Source organism: Moschus berezovskii, chromosome 15 (assembly GCF_049115385.1).
Source record: "Moschus berezovskii isolate FMDL1 chromosome 15, NW_MosBer_1.0, whole genome shotgun sequence".
Lineage (NCBI taxonomy): Eukaryota > Metazoa > Chordata > Mammalia > Artiodactyla > Moschidae > Moschus > Moschus berezovskii.
The window spans coordinates 60,224,056-60,246,247 of record NC_142474.1 but is presented as its reverse complement, the minus strand read 5'-3'; the positions used below and the strand labels follow the sequence as shown (position 1 = coordinate 60,246,247).

The following is a 22,192-nucleotide window of genomic DNA, read 5'->3' as shown; positions in this document are numbered from 1 at the left end:
AAGAACTCAAACTCATATCAGTGAGCAGGAACTGAAACTTAAATGGACCATGAGAGAAGGCAATAACGATGCAGGGTTTAACTACTGGCAACTGAGGTTTTAAGTTCCGTGGAGACTTTGGGCTTCCCTAGTGGCTCAGATGGTAAAGAATCCACTTGCAATGCAGGAGTCACAGAAAACACAGGTTTGATCTCGGGGTCAAGAAGACCCCCTGGAGAGGGAAATGGCAACCCAATCCAGTATTCTCACCTAGAGATTTCCGTGGACAGAGGAGCCTGGCGGGCTACAATCTATGGCATCACAAAGAGTCGGACAGGACTGAGTGAATAACACACGTGATGACTTACTAATGGCATATGTTAGTGTTAGTTCATGTGAACTCTTGAAAACAAGGGGTTCTCTTTGTATGTCTTCCACTGTGCTTAACACAAGCCATAATAGGAGCTTGGTGTAAGGTTGGTGAATGAAATAATAAGAATAATTATTCTTTTTTCTGGTTTTAAAAAAATCAGCTTTATTGGGATATAGTTCACTTACCATGCGATTCACTCATTTAAAGTGCACAACTCAGTGGCTTTTAGTATATTCACAGAATTGTGCAGCCATCATCACAGTCAATCTTAGAACTTTTTCATTATCTCCAGAAGAAACCCCCTGCCTAGCAGCTGTCCCCCTCAACACCCTTCTCCCCATCCACCTCCCATCTTAACCTTAGTTTACCACTAATCTATTTTCTATCTCTCTAGATTGCCTGTTCTGAATATCTCATACAGCTGGAATCATGCAGTATGTGGGTCTTTATGACTGACCGCTTTTACTTTCAAGATTCACCCATGTTGCATCAGAGATCAGTACTTTATTTTTATTGCTGAGTAATAGTCCATTGTATATAGTCCATTTTATTTATCCATTTATTGTTTGATGGATAATTAGGTTGTTTTCACTTTGGCTATTATGAATAATGTTTTATGAACATTCATATACACATTTTTGCATGGACATATGTTTTCATCTCTCTTGAGTATGTGCCTAGGGGTGGAATAGCTGGGCTGTAGAGAGAAGGGAATGGCAACCCACTCCAGTATTCTTGCCTGGAAAATCCCATGGACAGAGGAGCCTGGCGGGCTACAGTCCATAGGATCGCAAACGTCAGACACGACTGAGCAACTAAACAACAAAATGGTAACTTACTAGATCTTCTCTGGTGACTCAGTGGTAAAGAATCCTCCTGCAATGTAGGAGACTTGGATTCAATCCCTGAGTTGGGAAGATCTTCTGAAGAAGAAAATGCCAACCCACTCCAGTATTCTTGCCTAGAAAACCCCATGGACAGAGGAACCTGGTGGGCTATGGTCCACAGAGTCACAAAAGAGTCAGACACAACTGAGCGACTAAACAGCAACAAAATGGTAACCTACTACTTAATCATTTGAAGAACTACTAGATTGTTTTCCAAAGTAGCTGCACCACTTTGCATTCCCCTCAGCAGTGTATGAGGATTCCAGTTTCGCTGCACACTCCTCAATACTTGCTATTATCTGAGGTTTTGGCTATAGCAATTCTAGTAAGTGTGAAGTGGTATCTCACTGTGGTTTGGGTTTGCATTTCTTTGATGGCTTTTATGTGAGCATCTTTTCATGTGCCTAGTGGTCATTTGTTTGCCTTCTGTGGACAACAATATCAGTTCTTTTGACCATTTTTCAAAATGGGTTACTTATCTTTTATTAATGAGTTGTAGTAGCTCTTTGTATATTCTAGATGCAATTTCCCTAGAAGACATATGGTTTGCAAAAGTGTCTTCCTATTCTGTGAGCTGTCCTTTCATTTTCCTGATGGTGTCCCCTTGGAGCACAAAATTTTGATGATGTTTAGTTTATTTTTTGTTTGTTGCTGGTGATTTGATATAACGTCTGAGAAACCATTGCTTAATCCTAAGTGACTCTCCCTTGGTTTTTAAACTTTTATTACTGTTTGATTGCCTTGAGAATTTTTTGTTTTGTTTCATTATAGCTCTTTTTAATGCTTATATATCTGGTCCAGTTTTTCCTTCTCTTTCTCTCTGTAATTATCTATCTTTAAAAAAGATCATCATGTGTGTAATGGTTTGATCCTGTTTTTCTCATTTAAAATTTTATGGTGTATATTTTCCAGTATCATTCAAAATATTTGGAAAAGATCACATAAAATGAGTGTAAATCCCAATGTGTAATTTATGTATTCTAATTTATTTACTTATTTCCATATTCTTATGCACTCATAACTTGCTTTAAATATTGTGGTATTACTATGAAGGGATAGTAAGCATGAATATAAATATAATATTGTGGTATTACTATTAATGGCTGGTGAACATGCATATAAATATGCTGTGGTCCAAGTACCAAGTCCATTCCCTAGGATAGATTCTAGCTAAGAGGTGGAGTAGTCAAAAGGCATGAACATCTTTCTAGAATGAATGCAAATTGCTTTTCAGAAAGTTGTACCAGTTCACACTTTCCTAGATAGTGACTGTTTCATTGTATCCTTATCAATATGAGTATTATTTTTAATAAAAGAAGTAGTAACTGTAGGACCCTCCTCTTTGATGCCCCAACTTCTCACTTACTTAAAGCTTGAGATTGTAGCTGCTAATTTCAGTATGAAACAGTCCCCAGGAAAAGTCATAAATTCTCCCAAAATTTTCACAGTATTTCAGTGACTTCACACTTCATTTAAAAAGGCACTAAACAGTTACCAGGTAATTAACAAATGCGTATTTAAGGAACTGAAAAAAGTTCTCTCATAGAGATAACTTCTGAGCTTGTGTTTTATTTTGTGGGGGAGTGAGTGGGAGAGGAATCGTTGACACAAATGAACAATTTAGAGGCAAGTATCACTTTATGGGAATAATTAGCAGATGACCCTGCTCACTAGATTTTGGGAATCCCCTTGACAACTAGAACTCCGGCTTACTCTTAAAATGAGAGGCGCTAAACAGCATCAAGTCCAGGCAAGCAGACCAGTGTTAGAACGCAGGTGCTACCATGTCCTGGCAGTGCAGCTTAAGGTTGGCTTAAACTGCACATGAAGCACTTAGCATAGCTAAGCACACACTAGATACTCAGTAAATGTTAGCTATTTCCCCTTATTATTCATCTTTATATTCCCCCAAAGACAGCAAACACTGCGGAGAGCTGGTAACAAGTACTCAATACAATTATTAAGTGAGTATGTAAATAAATTATGGAAAAACTAAAAGGAATGTATATGGAAGAAACCTCCCAGATTTTTGTATTATCAGCCACTCGTAATCCTCCATTCCAAAATTAAGCTATCTCACGTTTGAAATTTCTCTAAGCGATTATCCGCTTATGTTTCCTTGGTGAGATCTTACTCTAAAATAAAACATTATTTGTAGCCTGTCATGTTTCTCTTCTTGCAGGATTGTGCATTGTGTTTTAGTTTGCCATTTTAAATCATTTAGCAGATGTTAAAAAAATAGGAAGAAAAAAATAATCACTTAGGGTCTAATTTAATCGAGAGGCACAGGATGAAGTGTGAAAAACTCAGTGTTGTTCTGATCCTTGGCTTCATTGAAGGCTGCAAAAAGGTATAAATTAAGTGACCTTTCCAGGTCAGGATTTTATGGCTTTGATAAATTCCCCAAGCTTAGCAGTTATCAGAGAAAAACATGTGAGCAAGAATATGAAGATCTTTTCTCCCCAACTACATCTTTCCATGAGTAGATGAGATAATGGGTTTGAAAGTGCCTCAAGAAAAGTTAAATTCTATAAATCTACAGCATTATTATTATAATGTAAGGGATATAAGCACAGAAAAAATATGGAAAGGTTCAAATTGAGCCAAAGTTTCTTTTTTATCACTTCATAAGCTCTTACAGCCAGAGGGATTATTAGCGATTTTATGGTCTAAACATCTCACGTTTATATATGAAAGAAAAGTAAAGTGACTTTATCAAGATTATATTGTTTAAAATCAAACTCCCTCTGCTCTCTATAAAAATAATGAATAGTAAAATTTAAATTTAAATTGTTCATAAAAGATTATTCTTTAGTCTTCATGGTGCAAGAAAATATAAACTTATGTAGTTCATTTATAAAGAGTTTGAATGCTTTATTTTTGTACTGGAAACTTCTGTTTTAGAATTAGCCAGCTGGACTCAGTTTATTTATTTATTTTGAGTTTTTGTTTATTTATTTATTTGGCTGTGCTGTGTCTTAATTGTGGCATGTAAGACCGTTAGTTGCACCATGCAATCTCTTAGTTGCAGCATATGGGATCTAGTTCCCTGACCAGGGATCCAACCCAGGCCCCCTGCATTGGGAGTGCAGAGTCTTAGCCACTGGACCAGCAGGGAAGTACCTGGACTCAGTTTAGATAATCCCAGTTTTGTTGTCAACATCCTAAGCATCATAGGTCAGGAGTCAGTTGAACATATGTCTTATTCTCTCCATCAGGCCTGATTAGGGTGTTGACTTTAGCCACGTAAAGTCACAGAGTTTCTTCACAGCCTCTTTAACTTGGTTCTTGTTGGCTTTGACATCTACAGTGAATACCAGTGTGTTGTCTTCTGTTTTGTTCATGGCTGACTTGGTGGTGAGGGGGAATTTGATGTTGGCGATAGTGGTCAAGTTTGTTTCTCCTAGGGACGTTCTTCTGAGGATATTTGGACTACCTTGAATGTTAGCCATAATGTGGGCTGCCAGAAGGTGGGTGATGTCTGGATCTTCTGTTTTTGTGACTGTGGACCCCTTTCAACACTGCCTTCTTGGCCCTCAAAGCCTTTGCTTTGGCTTTAGCTTTGGGAGGGACAGGGGCTTCCTTTCTTGCCTTCGGTGCTGTCTTCATGAAAAGCCGAATGCATTTTAAATGTTATTGTCCTAAGGTGAATTAAAAAATCTAAAATGAGAAATTTCAATTATGGAGGCTTCACTGGAATTGATTAGTGTTTTGAAAATGTTTTTGCTGCATAAGCAGTGCAGAGTTTAAATTCCCAGTCTCCACCCTTAGTATAAGTTAACCAAACAGCCTTGTCCTTTGGAGAACTGTTAGCCAGGAGGGTCCAATCTTCTCTGGAGGATAATATATGCTGAAATGAGTAAAGGTTAATTAAGGCTTTTAGGAACTTCCCTTTTTTCCCTGTGGAACTCCATATTTAAAGTTAAGCCCTTCCCTCAAGCAAAGTTTAAGAAGGTTGTTTCATGGTAGCTAGCATTCATCTTAACTTGGAGCTATAAGTCTTGTATGCAAAGTATTGAGTGACATTTTGAATATACAAAACCAAACACTAGGTTGCAAAAAATGTTTTTGCTAATATTACTTTGATTCTTAGGAAGTACACTTCCCTACACTCACTTTTGGATGATATTGCATTTAAAATACAATTCTCCTTTAGCCAATCCTATTTAGAAGGACTGAAGAGTGGAAGGGTGAAAACTCTAAACCACTTGAAAGTGAAAATACTAGATCTTACATTGTAATTTGAAGGGCAAATGGATGAGTGGTTGGAAGTTAAAGCTTTTGTATCGTTTATCACCAACTAGAGAGATGTCATCAGAAAGTGAGCATCAGAAATCGTCCATAGGGAACTATCCTTTATGCAACAGAGTAGGGCACACAGAAATCCTGGAAAAGAAGCAAAGGCAAAGGAAGGAAATGGGAAAAAAGACACTGCTGCTCTTCTTGGGCTGCAGCATATACTGCGGTCCCTGCTGCTTTGAACTTGAAATTACAATGAGTGCTGTAGAACATATACTGCACAGGTCCTTGTCAAATGCTCCTGCAGAGTTGGAAAGCAAGATGATTCTGTTCCCCTTGCAGAAAAGACAAAGTCCTAGTTCTTCCAAAAAGCAGTGACTGTGACATAATGCTCATTTTAAATGATTTGAAATCATTTTAATTGGTACTTACCTGGCAGGCTCTATCACTTTTCATTTCACCAACCCTCTCAAAATGGTACAGTGTATTACCACTCATCGGCAGCTGTGAAAGTTTGATAAGACAGGATGATGTATACAAACGATTTCTTCTTCAGAAGAATTCATCCAGAAGAATTGTCAAATTATTTTTAAATGGCTGTAGTTCTTAATGAAACATTGCAAGAGAAATGTAAAGCTTCACTTCTGTGATGTGGCCTTGCTATTCAGTAGTTATGTTGTAGCATTGTGGGATGGGTCTGAGCTGGGACATGATTTAGGGACTGTCTTTTCTTAAGCACTGATTTTTCTAATGAGATAAGGGAGATCCAGAGAGGTTAGGTAACCTGAAGGCTCTAAAGTAGATTTGAGGGTCAAAGGAAACTTTGGAAATACAGAAGATCACAGTCAGCCATATTATGAAGGAGGCTAAAGAGGTCTAGAATTTCTTCAGTGTTGACAATAGGACACTGGAGCTGATAGCAATGGAGAGAAAGAACTAGGCTGTTAAGAGGAGTGTTTCCTTGACTTTGGTTACACTGTTGGAATAGTACTAGTCTTGTGTTGAGACAGTATTGCAGAAGACTTTTCAGTAGTTTTCTATGTGAAGTATAGGGGCCAGGCTCTGATTCCTTTATTTATTTATTTTTTACTATTTTTTATCAGGGTTTACAGTGTTGGGTTTTTTATTGTTGCTTTACAAAATTGTGTTAGTTTCTGCTGTACAACAAAGTGAATCAGCTGTATATATACATACATCCCCTCTCTATTGGACCTCTCTCCCACTCCCAACCCCACCCGACCCCTCTAGGTCATCACAGAGCACTGAGCTGAGTTCCCTGCACTGCACGGCAGCTTCCCACTAGCTCTCTGTTTTACACATGGTAGGGCACATACTTTAAGTCCAGTTTCCCAGTTCATCTCACCCCCCATACATGTCCACTTGTCCATTCTCTGTGTCACTATTCCTGCCCTGCAAATAGATTCACCTGTACCATTTTTCTAGATTCTGCATATATGCATTAACGTATGATATTTGTTCTTCTCTTGACTTACTTCACTTTGTCTGATAGTCTCTTGGTCCATCCATGTGTCCAAAAATGATCCAATATCATTCCTGTTTATGTCTAATATTCCATTGTATGTACATACCACATCTTCTTTATCCAGTCTTTTGTTCCCAGGCTCTCATTCTGAACAGCTATCTGGGAGGGCTGTAAAGGAACTGGTGAAGTCTGATGTGAAAAATCTTTTTCATTGATTTAAACCTAAACTTTGAGTAACTCAAATTTTCCAGACTCCCTCATGGTATTCTCTTCCACATGAAGAATAGTAAGGGAGAATCTGCAATCTTAATCTCCGTATTTGGATTCAGAGACCAAGACACAGGGCATCCTGTGACAGAGGCAAATCTGGACCTTTACCTGCTCTAGAGCATCTCTTTATTTTTAGTGCTTGTTTGATCATGACACTAGTGACCAGGATCAGCCAGGAAGAGTGAAGAGCCCTGGTTGCCTTGGCGATGATTTGTCCTTTGGCAGGGGCTCAGAAACTAGGAAAGTGGCAGGTGAGGTGGATGGAAAGAGCTGAACAGACGCTTGAAGAAATCACCCATTCTTATGAGCTCTCTTGACAAATGTCATGATCCGGTGACTAATTTCTTGCCCTATGAGGGATTATCTAATAGCCGTAGGATTATTCCTCTACTCTTAGTATCAATAAGGCAAAGATGTGAGCTTATAATAATTTCATTCTACTAAAATATTCCTTCTATACCATATGGGTTTAAAACTATTGTCGTTATTCATATTACTTTATCAATGTGAATCATAGCATTCTATTTAATACTTCTGCTCTAATATTGTTTGTATAATATTAAGTATCATTTGAATTTATTAAGAAAGGGATTATTGAGCAGAAATTCTGTGGAAAAGGATACCAGTAGCTCCTCATATTTTCCCCTTCTTCTTGCCTCATAGCAGAACACTGATAGTAAAGACAACATGGTCTAAGGTCCCTTGCAGACAAGTCTAGCCACATGACTAGGATCTATTTAAGATGATCCAAACAGAATTGCTGTTTGGGGCCTTCAGGAGGTTATCTGAAAGAGAGGAGTGTGCCCTTTCTCTGCCCCTTCTCCTTTTTGTTGGCTGAATTTAAAGGAAATGGATGGAGCTCGAGGAGAACCTTGAACTCAAAAGTAATATGGGAAAGATATGGAGCTGAAGAGATATGAAGTCACGGCAGCTTTGAATCTCCTGCAGCTGGACTTCTTTGCTAAGTCATTTCAATCATGTCTGACTCTTTGTGACCCCATGGACTATAGCCTGCTAGGCTCCTCTGTCCATGGGATTTTCCAGGCAGAGATACTGGAGTGGGTTGCCATTTCCTCCTCCAAGGGATCTTCCTGACCCAGGGATTGAACCCACATCTCTTACATCTCCTGCACTGGTGACAGAAAAATTCATGTCATTCTCATTTAAGCCACCACTGCTTGGGGGATCTCTGGATATATTCAGCCACCTGGAATCCTAAGCAATATAGGTCTTATTTTAAAATATTATGAAAAACATTTAGTCCGTATGGAAAAATCATCGAGCAAAACATCTTGCCAGTAGACACACAAAAATATATTATCATTGTAAATGACAGTTTGCCTTAGGAGTCGAAAAGTTTTCATGTCATAACATTGAGGTTTTGAAGCAGTTCAGTTCAGTCACTCAGTCGTGTCCAACTCTTTGCGGCCCCATGGACTGAAGCACACTAGGCTTCCCTGTCCATCACCAACTCCCAGAGCTTACTCAAACTCAAGTCCATCGAGTTGGTGATGCCACCCAACCATCTCATCCTCTGTTGTCCCCATCTCCTCCCACCATCAATCTTTCCCAGCATCAGGGTCTTTGCAAATGAGTCAGCTCGTCTCATCAGGTGGCCAAAGTATTTGAGTTTCAGCTTCAGCATCAGTCCTTCCAATGAATATTCAGGACTGATTTCCTTTAGGATTGACTGATTTGATCACCTTGAAGCCCAAGGGACTCTCAAGAGTCTTCTACAACACTGCAGTTTAAAAGCATCAATTCTTCGGTGCTCAGCTTTTTTTTATAGTCTAACTCTCACATCCATACATGACTACTGAAAAAACCATAGCTTTGATGAGACTTTGTTGGCAAAGTAATGTCTCTGCTTTTTAATATACTCTCTAGGTTGGTCATAGCTTTTCTTCCAAGGAACACATGTCTTTTAATTTCATGGCTGCAGTCACCATCTGCATTGATTTTGGAGCCCCCCAAAATAAAATCTGTCACTGTTTCTATTGTTTCCCCATCTATTTGCCATGAAGTGATGGGACCAGGTGCCATGATCTTAGTTTCCTGAACGTTGAGTCTTAAGCCAAGTTTTTCTCTCTCCTCTTTCACTTTCATCAAGAGGCTCTTAGTTCCTCTTCACTTTCTGCCATCATGGTGGTGTCATCTGCATATCTGAGGTTATTGATATTTCTCCTGGCAATCTTGATTCAAGCTTGTGCTTCACCCAGCCAGCATTTCGCCTGATGTACTCTGCATATAACTTAAATAAGCAGGGTGACACTATACAGCCTTGAAGTACTCCTTTCCCAATTTGGAACCAGTCTGTTGTTCCATGTCAAGTTCTAACTGTTGCTTCTTGACCTGCATACAGATTTCTCAGAAGGCAGGTCAGGTGGTCCGGTATTCCCATCTCTTTAAGAATTTTCTACAGTTTGTTGTAATCCACACAGTCAAAGGCTATAGTGTTGTCAATAAAGCAGAAATAGATGTTTTCCTGGAATTCTCTTGCTTTTTCGATGATCCAGCAGATGTTGGCAATTTGATCTCTGGTTCTTCTGCCTTTTCTAAATCCAGCTCAAACATCTGGAAGCTCATGGTTCATGTACTGTTGAAGCCTGGGTTGGAGAATTTTGAGCTTTACTTTGTTAGCCTGTTAAATGAGTGCAATTGTGCAGTAATTTGAACATTGTTTGGCATTGCCTTTCTTTGGGATTTGAAGCAGATTTTCCCTTAAATGTTTTAATGCCAGCCTTGAGAGGGTTGCTGATCCAGTAATTCAGGAAACTCAGTACTGTACCACACGTGTCACTTACTGGTGCTGTGCTCTTGAATAAGCCCTTGTGACCTTGGATTGTCCCTCTGTAAAAATACCAATTCTGGACTAAGTCATCTCCATAATTCTTCTAAGCTCTGTGGGCCATATTTATAAAATTGCCTATATCCTTGTAAAACCACCAGAACTCTTTCTGGCCCTAGCTACATATGTAAATATAGGTTAACAAATACTTACAGAGTGCCTGTTCTATATAGATGATTCCCCAATTTTGCACTATAGGGGATATGTGTGTGTTGGGGAGAAGAGGCACACACAGCTCATTTACACAGAATTTACATTCTAATGGTGTAGCACATGAGGCAAATAGCAAGTCAGAAGATTTTGAATGACCCATGTCTCCTGACTCCTAGTTCAATGCTGGCTCCTCTCTCCTCTTACAGAGCTCCACCTGTTAAAGTGACAGAGGTCTCCTGGCTATGTGGTCTATAGAGCTCTTACTAAATTCCAAAAATTTTATTTAACACCATGAACTACAATTCTACTCTCTTATGACTCATCTAAGTCTAATCTGCTTGCTGTGATAACGATCATTCAACTTCTCTCTAACATTAGCTGTGCTTTATCTCACTTGTAAAGCTACATGTCAGCGAGGGCAGAATATTCTCTTGATAACTGAATGCCCACATGTTGAAAGAATTGATGAAACAAGTAAATCAGAAAAGACTTTCTGGAAGAAGTGAGCTTTGATCTCAAGTTCTAAGGAGGTGACAGATGGAGGTTGTCAAAGATGTCAGGAAGTCGTCTTCTTTTATGTATAATTTTTAAATGTATTTATTTACTTATTTGGCTGCACCGAATCTTAGTTGTGGCACACAGGATCTTGGTTGCGTCTTGTGGGATCTAGTTCCCTGGCCAGGGATCCAACCTGGACCCCCTGCATTGGGAGCTTGGAGCCTTAGCCACTGGACCACCAGAGAAATCCCAGGAAGTCATCTGAAAGGGGGGTAAGTGGTGTTTGCAAAAGGACTGGGTTGGGAATGATGAAGGGCATGTATGCATGTGGCCGATGGTGGCCAAGTTGGCTGTGGGGAATAGGACCTGAGACCTTTCCTGCCATTCTTTTTTGCCTTTGACTCTCTTATTAGCATGAAATATACCTTTTAAGCCCAGTGCTTGTCTTGAGTATGGCAGGAGCTCAGGTGAAAGAGAGTCGGGTAAGAAGCTGACTCCGGTGGAAATCATTTTAAAGATACAGAGCAAGGAATGACAAAGTCATCACTGCAAGAATGTTTTCTCTTTGTGCACAGATATTCTGCTTGCATATTTAGGTTTCATGCTTCACTGTGTGCTTATGTGGTGGAGATGAGATAAAGTTGCAGAAGGAACTTCAAATTGCCTGACTTTTGAAAGTTAAGTCAGCTGTGACTTTCCACTAATAACGTATCTTCGTGGGCTTAATTTTCTTGCAGGTGCGTGCCTGCGTGTGTCTCTGTGTGATGTGTGTAGTGTGTGTGTGAGAAAGGGAGAGTTAATGCAAAGAGAATAAGTAGGCAACGGATTTATTGCAAGAAGTATATTTAATTTACCTGAGTGTATCATCACTGAAATTAACATAGATTTTAGAAGTGGAAAAATGCCCTGGTGTTTAGTGTCAGCTCCTGTCTCCTCCTTTTGCAGCACAAATCTGCCCTACAGAGTCGTGATAGTTCCTGAGCACTGATTTGGACTTTGTCAAGGCAATAAAGCACAAAGTCACATGTTCAGATATCACACTAAATGGCTGCCGGCAGCAAGCTAGGTTGGCCAACCCAAAAGGAATGCATGTACATTACAGACCAATGGGACACTGGATTGTTTTCAGTCACAGGCATGGAAGCAGTTCCTCTTCCTGTGTCTTCTTCCAAGCTTCTCTGCCGTCTTGCTTGTGCCTGGCAAATCCCTGTCCTCATCAGCAAACACAAATGATCAAGAAATCCTTTTGAAGAAAGGAGCAGAGCCCTTCCCAGTTTCCTTCTTCTTATAGCTATTTAAGCTATAGCTATTTATAGATCAAGGGAATTTCTTGGATGCCCTTAATCTGCTCTCTCCATGTGCCCGTCCACACATACACATATTGCTGCATGAATTTGCTCCACAGTTGTGTTCAAAAACACCACATTGCTGTATGTTTCTGCATCTAGTTCAGTCTCTGTTTTAATCCCTGTTGACTAGTGTAGCCAGCTACCCACTTTCAGTCATTCCTGGAGGCCTCTGTCCCTGATAGTGGCCCAAGGGTCCCATGGTATTCTGTGACTTAGAGAAATTGGGGAAGGACTTCCAACTCTATAGGCCATTGTGGTCACTGCTGTGTGTTGTGATCTGTTGCAAGGCAGGTGGCCCATCTCCCATCTACTGGATGTGGGAGTAGGCATCATTCTTCATGTCAGTCAATCTCCTTGTGATCTCCAGTGGCCTTAGCCTATGGCGGCTCAAAGCAGGGTTTCCCTTCTGAGCCAGAGACTGAGGTCGGGCCTCAGCAGTGAGAGTGCTAAATCCTAGTCACTAGACCCGTGGTCAGTGACATGGCTCTGGCCCTTTGGTTTTGCAGAAAAGAATTCCCACAAAGATGGGGAGTAGTGAAACAAGTGAAGCATTTATCAGGAAGAAATAGAATGCAGTATGTGTGGACAGGCATACAGGGGTACTCAGAGAGTCACACGCTTGTGGTAGTTTAAATCACTTACGGGGGCATTTCTTCTGGGTTTCCTTTGGCCAGTCCTTTTGATTTGTCTGCTTCTGAATCGTATTTGGTACACCTCAGGTTCCTCCTATCTTGTTGTTGTTCAGCTGTTAAGTTGTGTCCGACTCTTTGCGACCCTGTGGACTGCAGCACACCAGGCTTCCCTATCTTTCACTAGCTCTCAGAGCTTGCTCAAACTCATGTCCATTGAGTCAGTGATGCTATCCAACCATCTCATCCTCTGCCACCCCTTTCTCCTCCTGCCCTCAATCTTTCCCAGCATCAGGGTCTTTTCCAAGGAGTCAGTTTGCATCAGGTGGCCAAAGTATTGGAGTTTCATTTTCGGCATCAGTCCTTCCAATGAATATTCAGGATTGATTTCCTTTAGGATTGACTGGTTTGATCTCCTTGCTGTCCAGGGGACCCTCCAGAGTCTTCCCCAACGCCACAATGTATGCACGCAAATCTCTCAGCCAGGGTGGATTCCAGCAACGAGGCCTATGGGTAGACTTAGCATCGCTCTTCTTTTGACCTGCAAGGAATTTACTAGTCAAGAAAGGCTCCTTAACTTTGAGAATGACAAATACATAGTCTCTTATCTGGGCACGGCCCAGCCTCCTCTCTTGATTTCCCTGCTGTTGATGTTTTGGAGTTTCTGTCCATAAGGAATCAGCTTCTAATGCTTACCTTGTTGGGGGAGAGGGGCATCTACCCCCTGCCTCACTTGTATGCAGGCTCCAGCCTCCCTGACCATCCCATCAGACTTCATGGACAATTAGTAGGATAGGGGAGGACAGAGGCAGGCTCTGTAGCACCTCTCCAGTCTCTTTTAACTTCCAGATCATTTTAACCATCTAAACTCAAAGGCACATCCATCTCTTTGGCTAGTAACTCAAAGGCACATCCATCTCTTTGGCTAGTAACTCCAAAGCCTGGATAGTGGTTTTGCTTTTTTTCCCCAAGTTTCTGGCAATTCCTGTTTTCAATTCCTAAATCAAATATTTCTGGGTGCCCTGAACACAAAACTCAAGACTTTGTCTTATCTAGAAGAAAGGGAGCTAAATTTGCCTTATTTTTCCTAGATCCTATTGCAGTAGCAGGAACAAGAATGTAAAGTCATATCTTAGTAGACTATCTGCCACATATACACTACATGAACTTGTGGCAGGGGAAGGAAAACAGGAACTTTTTTGATCAGTGGAAAACCGGCAAAATTGTTTCTTTGTTTTTATTATTGGTGTTGTTTAGTGTTATAAAGTACAAGAGTTTTCTAAAGGTTGATGTGACTGATAAATTGAGCCACCATCCAGACTTGACTGCTTATTTCTCTATCAAAGACCTACCAAACTTGTTCCATTTAGGAATTCAGGTTAATTATTCTTCCATTCTGTTGGTATCATGCAGGATCATGTCTCTTGAATGCTTAAAGATGCAAAATCATGATCTGATTGCATAAGCCTCTTAGCAAGGATGGAGAGGTATTTAGAAAAAGCCAAATGAGGAAGTTTTTCCCAGAGAGTTTTGTGAGAATGAGAATGAAGTATTTATAGTAATGATGTGTGTTTTGTGAATGAGTCCCTCTAGATTGCTAAGTTTATCCTTTGATCTGAAAACATGACAGTGATTGAAAAATCAATTAGCACATGTACCATATGTCCAAACAGCCTAAAATAAAGATGAGGGAAGAGATTTTTAAATGTATCAGGAGCCACTAATCCATGAACAACTCCTCCCCAAATTAAGCAGGGTTAATTATAAGGTATGCATACTGTATTCACTTTCTATTGCTGCTATAAAAAATTTAGTGGCTTACAACATTCATTCATTATCTTTCAGTTCCATAGAGCAGGAGTCATGGTACAACATACCTCAGCTAGGCCCTCCACTTTAAGTCTCGCAGAGACAAAATCAAGGTTGGGAGGGTTGCGTTCCTTTCTGCTTTCAAGTACATTCTGTTGTTGATCAAATGCAGTTCTTTGTGGTTGTAGGACTGTGCTTCCTTGATGGCTGTCAGCTGGGGGCCATCCTAGGCTTTTTCTGCTCCTTCCATCATGTTACCCTCTCCATCCTAGTGCCAGTAAAAGCTTTAACTTCTTCTCACACTTAGAATCCCTCTGGCCTGGTCGTTTATTGTGTCTCTTGTCTCTATCTAGAGGAAGTTCTCTACTTTTAAGGGCTTGTGTAAATGAATTGACCTGCCCAGAAAATTCACATAATTTTCCTTGTAATGCATAGTTTAAGATGTAATCTTATGCTTTTTACAGAGAGGAAAATGAAAACTTATTTTGTAGATATATTTTAATGCTTGTTTATTCGGCTGTGCCAGCTCTTAGTTGTGGCACTTGGGATCTTTGTTGCAGCACAGGTTCTCTAGTTGTGGCATGCAGGCTCTAGAGCTTGGATTCAGTTGCATGTGGGATCTTAGTTCCCTGACCAGGGATTGAACCTTTGTCCTCTGCATTGAGAGGTGGGTTCTTAATCACTGGACCACCAAAGAAGTCCCCACTCATTGTATTTTAGATATTAAATCAAAATACGTTTTCTAGGAATTTCCCTGGTTGTCCAGTGGCTAAGGCTCCATGCCTCTCAGGCAGGTGGCCTAGCTTTGATCCCTGGTCAAGTAACTAGATCCCATATGCCACAACTAAGGTTCCTGCATGCTGCAATAAAGATCAAAGATCCAGTGAGCCACAGCTAAGACCCGGCATGGTCAAATAAATGAATATCTTTTAAAATTAAATAATGTTTTCCAATATTGTAGTTTTTTTTTCACATTAAGATCTCAGGTTTTCCTTATTGTTTAAGTCCCCTTAAGCAGTTTTAAGTTCTTAGAAGTCATACTCATATTTGCATGTTAATTAATCTGTATTGGTGAGAATATGTATAAAAAACATATAACATGTATAATAAAAGAGCAAGAAACCAATAGGAAAACTAACTCTGGCTTTAATGAAGCTGTATTTCAAGGCTGCTTGTGGTTATTAAACCATATATAAAGTGATTGTCTTAGTTATTATACTCAGCAGGAACAATTATTTTATTATGATATAGTTTCAATATTGGTTTATATAAAATTGATTTTCATGGACTACAGTTTAGTTCTGAATATCTGTGTGTTATTCTGGATTATAATGCCTTTAGGAGGTAGTGGATAAAGGAAATATCCAATTTGTCATAGATTAAAATGGTGTGTGCTGCCCAGGTCTGGTAACACAGCTGAGTAGCTTAAAAAAAAAAAAAAAGGAAGCAAACTTCAGAGTTAGGCAAAAGACCAAATGCTGACTTTCTTCCTTAGCAGCTGTGTGACCTCAGACAACTTGCTCCTCCTCTCTGATACTCCCTATCTGCATGTGCATAATGGGGATATCAACATAAAGCTGCAGGAAGAGGGCACTGATGAGGGTTAAATGCGATTCTGGGAAATCCCTCACCACTTCTGGTATGCAAGCAGAGTTCAAAAGTTAGAGTTACCTTTGCTTTGCCTCTCAGGGTCTCTAATATGCTGATATGTGAATCTCATCCTCAATAGCTGATCTGAACCCAAGCCTTAATTTTGTGATGGAGGAGTCCATTTAGATTTAATATTCTTTCATATTGTCTTATTATATTTTTAAAAAATTCAGTTTCATCTTTCAGTTGAGTTCAGTTCAGTCGCTCAGTCGTGTCCGACTCTCCGCGACCCCAGGAATCACAGCACGCCAGGCCTCCCTGTCCATCACCAACTCCCGGAGTTCACTCAAACTCATGTCCACAGAGTCGGTGATGCCATCCAGCCATCTCATTCTCGGTCGTCCCCTTCTCCTCCCTCCCCAACCTTTCCCAGCATCAGAGTCTTTTCCAGTGAGTCAACTCGTCACATGCGGTGGCCAAAGTATTGCAGTTTCAGCTTTAGCATCAGTCCTTCCAATGAACACCCAGGATTGATCTCCCTTAGAATGGACTGGTTGGATCTCCTTGCGGTACAAGGGACTCTCAAGAGTCTTCTCCAGCACCACAGTTCAAAAGCATCAATTCTTTGGCGATCAGCTTTCTTCACAGTCCAACTCTCACATCCATACATGACCACGGGAAAAACCATAGCCTTGACTAGACAGACCCTTTGTTGGCAAAGTAATGTCTCTGCTTTTTAATATATTATCAAGGTTGGTCATAACTTTCCTTCCAAGGAGTAAGCGTCTTTTAATTTCATGGCTGCAATCAGCATCTGCAGTGATTTTGGAGCCCCCAAAAATAAAGTCTGACACTGTTTCCACTGTTTTTCCGTCTATTTCCCATGAAGTGATGGGACCAGATGCCATGATCTTTGTCTTCTGAATGTTGAGCTTCAAGCCAACCTTTTCACTCTCCTCTTTCACTTTCATCAAGAGGCTTTTGAGTTCCTCTTCACTTTCTGCCATAAGGGTAGTGTCATCTGCATATCTGAGATTATTGATATTTCTCCCAGCAATCTTTATTCCAGCTTGTGCTTCTTCCAGTCCAGCGTTCCTCATGATGTACTCTGCATATAAGTTAAATAAGCAAGGTGATGATATACAGCCTTGACGCACTCCGAACCAGTCTGTTGTTCCATGTCCAGTTCTAACTGTTGCTTCCTGACCTGCATACAGGTTTCTCAAGAGGCAGGTCAGGTGGTCTTTTATTCCCATCTCTTTCAGAATTTTCCACAGTTTATTGTGATCGACACAGTCAAAGGCTTTGGCATAGTCAATGAAGCAGAAATAGATGCTCTTCTGGAACTCTCTTGCTTTCTCCATGATCCAGCGGATGTTCTTTAGGGTCTACTAAAAGAAGTATTTTATGATCATTTGCTAATGCAATAATAAAAAGCTTTTTAAAAAGGATTAGAAACTTGAAGTTAGGGGGCCAGAAACAATACAATTTTATTATTTACATTAGATTTGTCATTTCAATAAAATAGCAAATGCTCCTAGTTGAAAGACCTTACTTACCACAAGAGCTTAATCATTCTTCTCAAGAGTAGCTAGAATATCCTTTGTGTTGCATGTGTTTTTCTGGGATAAAAGAAAGTAGCTTTGATTGGCAATTTGAAGGCAAGGTCGCAGTCCCCTTGTGGTTCCTTTGGTTCCTTCTTTATTGAGCCTTCCAGATACCTCTGTCCATGGTGCTGACATCCAGACTCGCTCCCGCTTAAGTATTTGATGGTCCAGGTTTGTTGTTGTTCATGTTAGGTTCCTAAAGAGCTCCCTTTGGTTTGTAGCTGCTGTTCCTCTCTTGAGTCTGTATCATTTTAAGCTCTTCTGCAACTTCCCCAGTGCTTAAAGGGCCAGCTTGTTCCTGGTTGCTATTTCTTAAATGCACTTATTCAGTGTTTCCATGCTGTGGTTTAGAGTTTTTTGAAATGTTTCTTGGTCCAACTCACTCATGGTTGCTGAGATTTAAATCCATGCCAGTGGCATCCTCATTCCCTCACTCCACAAATTTTTACTGCTCTCTTTCTATTTAAGAAAATCTCAGTCTTCCTTCTGTGTTTCTCCTTTACTCTCACATTACAACCATACTTACAACAATTCAGGGGTCATCCAGAAGTCCAGGTTGTCACCTGCACCTCTGATTGATGGGCTGTAGATCCTGGGTTCTACAAACCTTGGATTCCTTGCAAACTCCCTCCTTGGATTCTATTAATTTTCTAGAGGAACTCTCAGAGAATCAGCGTATTTACTGGTTTATTAGAAAAGGACATAACTCAGAAACAGCCAGATGGAAGAGATGTCATAGAACAAGTTATCAGGGGAGGGCACATAGCTTCCACACACTCTCCCAGCACTTGTTTACCATCCCAGAAGCTCCCCTAAACTTGTCCTATTGGATTTTATTGAGACTTCTTTACAAAGTCATGATCAATTGAATCACTGGCTGTTGGCAGTTGACAAGTTCCAGCTCTGAAATCACATGGTTGGGCCCACTGGCAATCAGTCCCCAACCTTAGATGATCTAGAGGCTTTCCAAAACCACCTCATTAACATAACACAAAACATCTTTATCACTCCGCTCACTTAGGAAATTCCAAGAGTTTTAAGAGTCTGTACTAGAGACGAGAGATGTTCTACACAAGGAACAGGGATAAAGACTAGCTATATATTTCTTGTTATAAATCACAATACTGCACCTCCTAAGTATAGACTCTTGTCATGGACACTCTAGAAAAATAAAAGGGGAATATGATTTGGTACTGACTTCAAGAAGCTTTGAATCTGGTGAAAGGTGAGAGGGGGAGATCTGTAAACAGATGTGGGAAAGCAAGGCAGACATAAACTAGGTGTCACTGGAGAGGTGCCGGTAGCGGCTGTGTGAGCCTGCAGCAGTGACTCGACTCTGGCCACACAGAAGAAGTGCCTGGGGAGCTTTTAGTCATGTTGGTGCACACTGTCAGTCCTGGATATGTTCAGAAGTTCTGGGGATGAAGGTCAAGGCATCGGTATTTTAAAGTGCCCAGGGGATTCCAGTGTGTGGATACAGTTGAGAACCAGCAGCCCGAAAATGACCCTGACACATTCTGGCTCTGTGACAGGGTAACAGCAAAGTCTTGCTTTCCTTTATTTCTATTTGATTTCATGCACCTCATGCTCCATATTGGATTTTGACAAGTACCTGCTTCAATGTTGATAGGAGCTTGTATACTTAGTATATACTCAATAAACACTTACCTGTTGATAGATGAATACCCACTTTTTTTTAACGCTCCCCACTCCCTTAAAAAACATTTATTGAGCACCTAATATATTTGGAGATTGTTGTTTAGTTGCTCAGTCATATCTGACTCTTTGTGATCCCATGGACTGTAGCCCGCCAGGCTTCTCTGTCCATGGGATTTCCCAGGCAAGAATACTTGTGGGTGGTTATTTCCTTCTCCAATATTTGGGGATAGAGCAGTACTCACTGGTGGGGGACAGAACAGTGAGTGCAACCATCTCTGCCTGGATGCTCTGTTTCCCACATGATGCCATCTTCTCCATCAGAACCACTCCGGGAGCTTGTAACAGAACAGGCTCTTGGATGATTTCTCAGCTTGTTACAGAGTCTCTGGTCATGAAGTCCAGGGACACTATTTGTCCACAAACTGCCCAGATGATTCTGTGTACACAAGAGCTTGAAAGCCCCTACAAAAACAGTGCAGGACAGGTCAGGGCAAGGTGTGCTATGGTGCCCCCCTACAGAGAGACTGACATTCAGGGGAGCCTGGGAAGGGTGTTGGGAAAGGGTGGCCTCTGAGCTGGGTCTTAGGGATGATTATTGACTTATTCAGAGGAAAGGGGAGGTAGAGCATTTCAGGAAAAGGAAAGCTCCTGGTCATGTCTCAGAGACGAGAATGAACACAGCACATGGCAGAGACTGGAGGCCAACTGTGAGGAGCCATTTGTAATTTTAAGTTAATTAACCTTTATCGATCCCCACAATGTTCTGAGCACTGCATGCAAGGAGGATAAAACTGCTCAAGGAACACGGTGTCCCTGGGTCTGTCTCTGAGCTCTTGTTTGGTTCCGCAGAGCGATGCCTGATCACTGCCAAGCTCTGGAAGTCTCCCAAGAACCCAGATTCATGAGGTTATAAAGCCACACCTGAGGTGACTGCGTATCTGCAGGAAAGGCTCAGAGCTCTGGCTGGTGTCACCAGGGTCACCACTTCCTGATGCATCTCCAGACTTCTGGAGGCTCTGAAAGAAGCAGAGTCTGGTCTGGGAAGTTGGCTGACAATATGAGGTCAAGGCTGGTGATTCGGTGAAATTGGTGGTTTGGTTTTATAACACTGTGAATGCCAGGCTATAAACATTATGAGTGAAGTAGGCTTTGAAAGCCTAACATGGAATTCTAACCACTGTTTATAACTTCTCATCTAAGAGAAAGAATAAACCATGGTCCAAAAACTAAATTATTTTTGAGTAACTATAGCTATTTATTGGACTTCCCAGGTGGTGCTAGTGGTAAAGAACCTGCCTGCCAATGTAGGAGACATAAGAGACATGTTTGATCCCTGGGTTGGGAAGATCTCCTGGAGAAGGAAATGGCAACAGACTCCAGTATTCTTGCTTGGAGAATCCTTTGGACAGAGGAGCCTGGCAGGCTACAGTCCATGGGGTTGTAAAGAGTCAGACATACCTGGAGCGACTTAGCACACTCTCCCAGCTATTTATTGATGACTTATAGGCAGCAGGCCTCCAATGCCCTGAGCTTTACACTTTCTTTTTGCTACTACTTGTCTGTGTCTCTCCCTAGCCCTCTCAGAGGTGTGGTATTATTCCATTTGCTTTATAGATCATGGAGCTGTGAGTGACAGAGTTGGGATTTGAATCCAGATCTGTGTAGCTGTTAGAAACTCAGTGTGTAACAACCGTGCCAGGCTCCTTTTGGAACATGATTTTGTATAAATTGGTGGTTTCCTTTACCTTCTTATTTTACATAAACATCCTACAGTGTTTGTTGAGACCTCGATGAATAGTTAACCTTAAAACAGGTTGAAAAGAAATAAAATGCCCCAGAATTAGCAGGAAGAAAAATACTGCTTTCTTTCTTTGATCCTTCTATTGGGTTGGCCACAAAGTTCATTAAGGTGTTATGGACCAACCTAAACACATTTGGCCAACCTCACACATTTCTCACAGTTTGAAACCAAAATCCTTCCTCCCAAGTACTTTTGCTAAGGAATGCCTGATAAAGGGGTTAGAAAATGTAGCATCACTCAATTTGGCAGGAATCACAGATAAAATGGAATGTCATATCCTCTGTTCCAAGGGCTGTTTTCAGATACAGTGGCTCTAAGATGGTTCTCTTTCTATAAAACAGAATTTAGAAGATTAGGATGAATTCAGTTGAATTATGAAAACAAGTGCTGTGATCTGCTAAGTATAGTCCTTGATCACCCCCCCCCCCCATACCTAGATAATTACCTGGGGCTTGAGTCATGGTTTACACGTAGCCATCTGATTATTTGCAATACCGGAAGGGGAAAGTACATTGTCACTTCTGTCAATTCTGTTTATAGGGATCATCTCTACAGGTGAAACAAAGAGGCCACTTTGGTGAGGGCATATAGCTGAAATATATTAATACAAAAGGGGAAAATTACAGAAACAAAATTTCTTCACAGTGATCTGAAGTTTCAGTAATATTCAGTTATTAAATATTTGCTCTTGTTTATTCAAAACTTTAATTATCGGCACATTTACAATTTTTCTGCTTAGTTTGACATTTAATCTAATGGTTTTATGTTTATTTATTGTGTGGTCTAAATATGGTCTCACTTTCTAAACTATGACTAATCTTTATAGTCGTTTGATATGATTTAGTTGTATTGTGCTATTTAAATAATACTCTCCTGAGTGCCTTCTCTGTACCAAGTATTTGTAATCTTGTTGTACATATGGTAACTTCAGGTACCAAAGAGTTAACCAAGTTTTGCATAGTTTTTAGACATTTCAAAATATTTATAGTGAAGATATGAATTTACATGACCTCTGAGT

General features: G+C 40.6%; 1 pseudogene; it reads right to left on the bottom strand.

The window, feature by feature from the left end:
• Positions 1–4,373: 4,373 nt before the first annotated feature.
• LOC129554623 (large ribosomal subunit protein uL23 pseudogene) lies at positions 4,374–4,848 on the bottom strand (annotated as a pseudogene).
• Positions 4,849–22,192: the final 17,344 nt, after the last annotated feature.